The following is a 4,715-nucleotide window of genomic DNA, read 5'->3' as shown; positions in this document are numbered from 1 at the left end:
TGACAGCTGCGTGGAGGACTAAGGCCTCCATCAGGGCCGGCCCAAGGAATAAGCAAACTAAGCAGCCGCATGGGCCCCAGGGCTCCTAAGGGGCCCCCTCAGTGAAGCTGATTTTTTTTTTTTTAGTAATAATTTCTATGTAATTATAATATCAAAAACACACAATTTCACCATGAAGTGATTTGTTTTTGCGATAATATATATTTGATAATGTATGTAGAAATCATTATTTCATGGATACAAAAAAAAAAAGAAAANTAAAAAGCCTGACCTGCCGATTTTGATTTTGGCTGATATGATTTTTTTTGTCTGAAATGTTGCTAAATATAGTAAGAAAGTCACTGAGTTGCAACAGTGGGGTGAACATTGTTAACTGTAAACATTCAGATCTGACCTGGTTGGTCTGTCAGTCAAACCTCTCAGTGCAGAGCAGAAGAGGACAGAAGCTGATTATAAACCTTTTCTGACGAAGATAAGATTAGGGGATAAGATGGGCTTCACATGTAAGTATCGGCCAATCACGATCCCCCAAAATTAAGCAAATCGGTGCCCAGAAATCAACTGGTTGATAAATCAGTTGGCCAATAAATGTATCCTATTATACTTGTATATAATGTAAACAGCCAGAGATGCAATAAGTTTATAGCAAGAGTGTGAATGATATAATGATCAGACTGCTGATTGCAGCCAGTCCACATTGTTAGCAGAACTAGAGGGCAGGCACGTGCAGAGGGTTGAGCACTTGACCCTTTTGCTCCTTGCCCACAAGTGCTCTTTTGGCCATTTTTTTTTTTTTTTTTTTGGTATTGTTATTTCCTAAGCCCTCTTCTGACACATAATAACATGTACTAAAATTATTTGTTTTTTGTTGGGGGCTTTTTGTACAAAATAATAACCCCCCCCCCACCTTGTTACCTTTGACCTTTTGCCTGTGACGCATGACGCAGTTGCCTCTCGCGCAGAGAGATGAGGCGGCTAACTGGAGCTCAATGTAGCGAACGATCCAGATTACAGAACAGTTTTTGGTGAATAAAGTGGAGTAGACTTGCTACTTGTCAGATGACGGAAAACGTTGAAGTATCGTTTCTGCTTCAGCACTGAGTAGCGGTTTAAGCAGAGAGGTAATGAAATACAACAGACACTGACAGGCCTCTGCGTCTGCCTTTCTCTGAAGAACTACTGAGCGGGAGAAGACAGGTGAGGAAAAACCTCTAATCTATAGATTCAGTATTTTTATCATACAGACATTAGGCTTTTGTTGTTGTGCTATTAGCTAGCTGCTAGCTAACGACTTTGCTAGCAAAGCAAGATAAATAACAAGCTTCTTCCCTGTATCATTAATGATAGTCATTCTTCAGTATCGCTTATGCAATAGGGGCACATCGCCTGTCCAAAACCGATCATCTCCATAATGGATATATGTCTTCTAATTTCCTTTGCTGCATAATGTAGGGAAAAAACTCAATCCAGACTTTAAGTAAGTTTAAGGTCTGGTTCACAGAGTATGAAGTTAATTGTTTTTTCCCAATTATTCAATGAAAAAAAAACTAACCTGAGTTAAGTAAAATAGAATTGTAATGATTTATTTTTTTAAAACAAAAAGTTTTGTTTAAAAAACTTTTTTTAATTAAATAACTTATTTTTGTCTCGTGAACTTAAAAAGTTATTTGCCAAACAGACTTTTATTTGCACACATCAGAAATATTTTGTTGTGATTTTAGGCCCTGCCCACGACGTCATGTGAGAATCACAAGCAAAAAAAATCAAATTTCACTTAGGGCCCCATGGAGGTTTGGGCTGGCCCTGGCCTCCATATATGGGTGCTGCACCACAACTGCACCCAAAAAGGTACAAATCTTAAGTTGTGCTTTTTGAGAACAAACTGACACAGAAGATATTATTTTATATTATATTAGTTATTATCCACAGAACTACCTAAGAAAGATGTCATACAAGACTATGAACAGAGAAGATGCTAAGTTTCTGTTCATGTATCTATACCTCCATTTTCTTCAGAAGTTAAGATTGTCAATATTGAGTGTTACTATAAAATAAGATGATCTGGTGCATCTATAGCAACCAATGGGAAAGTAGACAGCATTGTCAAAATATGTCTTATAAATTTTTAAAAATCTCATTACACAGTCAAAACAAAATACTTTATTGGGATCTTATGTAAAATGCATAGATTACCACCAGAACTTTTTCACAATTCATTTTTCCATATTTTGCTGCCACTGATGACATGACATTAGTTGACTGATTGCTACTGATTGCTGGCAGTGAAGATGACACTTCTCATGCCAACTCACCTGCTGACGCCACGCCTCACTGTCCTTGATATCGTCACCTAAAAGACTATGTGTTGAGTGAACAGGCAGTAAGGGACACCTCGATCTTCAGGTGGTTGACTGTTTATCACTAGGGATTATGGGCAGAAATTTTGTCACTGTTAATCAATTTAGATCAGCTTGTTTAGCATTGTTCTTTTAGTTATGTATTCATTATGTTTTAGTTTGTGTTAGAACATTTAACAAAGTAACTATGAGTGAGAGAGGTAACTGTCATGAAGACCTGTGACGGTCACGCTGTGCATGTTCAAAAATAAAGCTACAAAAACTTCATCTGGTCATTGCTTCTTGAGAAGCAACACAAACTGTACCTTTTCAACAGTAGCCTTTTTGTACTAATTATTTGTAGATAATATTTGCTAAGTTATTTTATATTTCTCTTTGGATGTTAATTGCTTCTGTCAGACTGCCCCAGGGCAGCTGTGGCTACTGTCTAGTAGCTTGTTACCATCAGTGTGTGAATGACTCAATGTAGGGTGAAGTGCAAGTAAATACCATACTTGAAATTAAAGCATTAAGCTGATGTCAATGTTTGAACAACAGAGCATACAAAATGTTTGTGATGGGCTTAAGAACTTAGTTTGGTGGAAGAGTGAAGACATATTTAAAACCAATGTTAAACACCCACAACTTTCAAATCTTGTATCGTAAGACACAATCATGCACACATTTCTGCACCAAAGAAATTCTTTCATTCCTTGCAGTTGTTTGAAATAGGGTCAAAGTATAAATCCATAGTGTTTTTTGTTCACCTTCGGTTTCCCAGCAACTGAGAAATTCTCAAGCGAGGGCAGCATTATAGTGTTTTTTGCCAAAGATGTAGAGCCTCTCCAAGAACATGACCAGACCTCTTAGTTGACCTATTGCCTTTCTATGAAGATCTAGAGACTATTCGAACAAGAAAAAAATAGAAATTGACAAAAAATCCAACCAGAAAGAATTATTCAGTCCATTGAAGAACATTTCTTTAGCCCATAATAAATCTGAATAAGTCTCAATATCTTTCATATTCATGGTGTTACATGCCTGCCAGGCTGTTTGTTTCTCTTTCCCCTCCCCCTTTGTCTCTTCACCGGTACTAGGGAAAGCTGGTGTCAATCTCCCCTGATTGATCCTCATCAACCAAGGGCCAATCAGCATCCAGGGAGGCCTTATTTAAGCAGCCCAGCTGGGGAGATCTCTCTCCAACTGGCAATGGCAATCATTTGAAGGTCATCCATATAAAAGGACTAAGTGATTGGTCTGAATATCTTTAGCATGTTCAGGTAAAGGCAGAAGATTTGCTTGTCAAGAGGTGGTGGGTTAATTGAATATATTCCTGGTTTTATTCTAGTTGTGGCCAGGAAAACTGAAATCAAAGACATTCTCATTTTTATTTAACGTAGATTTACTTGCTTAAATCGTGTACTGTTAACCTTTTTTGTCTGTCATTTCATGTGTGAACATGTAGTAAGAAGGGCATAGGTTAAAACTGTGACTCAAGTGTTTGATTTAATTAATGATGACATGGCCACGTCCGCTGTCGTTGAGCTTACCTTGATGACAGTGGAGAGCAGCCTGAACCAGATCTTCTTTTCACAGGGTCTGAGTGTGATGAGCGAGTCCCAAGCAGGACAACAAGATGATATCAAGAGGAACACACTCAGCTACTTTTGAACATCAAACACTGCTCATGATCACAACCAGACAAACGACACATCCTAATATACAACTTGCACTTGGAATTTGACTGAGTTAACTTCAGAAATTATAAAAAAGAATTGTAGAGATTTTTTCTCTAAATAAAACTCTTTATCAGAACAACCATTCAAAACGCCCTCACCAGTCCCATTGAACTTATGCAACAAACCTTTTACGACCTGCAAAATCCGTAAAGGTGAAAACCTCAAACAAATTTTCACAACTTCCAAAAAAATGTTCAACTGATCTTTAATTGCAAAGCCAGCAGGTACAGAGCATAGTAAAAATCTTTAGCCTTTTGAAATCTATGGTACTATAAATAAAACCTATTATTAATCCTGATTACAACTTTGAAATCACTAATCATCAAACAGTTCTTTCACACTAAAATGCAGTTAGTTTTGGGGTCAAAACCTTTGACAAAGGGAAAGAGAGAGAGGATTTCATACAGTCATGGAGGAGCCTTGAGAGGAAAACTCTTAACCGGTGGATGGAAACCTGGATATACTCCAGCAATGATCTCTGAAATGGAATTCAGACAGAACTCAAAAAAGACCTTGTCACCAACAAAAAGATTCTTATGAATAGAATTGAGAATAAATTTAAAATTTGAAACCTCAGACTTGATACTCTCTCAATCAGGGAAAAACTTTGGTCTGTCTAAGTTGTGTGTATATGTGTGTG

Source organism: Poecilia formosa, unplaced genomic scaffold (genome assembly GCF_000485575.1).
Source record: "Poecilia formosa unplaced genomic scaffold, Poecilia_formosa-5.1.2 Scaffold644, whole genome shotgun sequence".
In the NCBI taxonomy this organism is placed as follows: domain Eukaryota; kingdom Metazoa; phylum Chordata; class Actinopteri; order Cyprinodontiformes; family Poeciliidae; genus Poecilia; species Poecilia formosa.
This window is presented reverse-complemented; position numbering follows the sequence as displayed.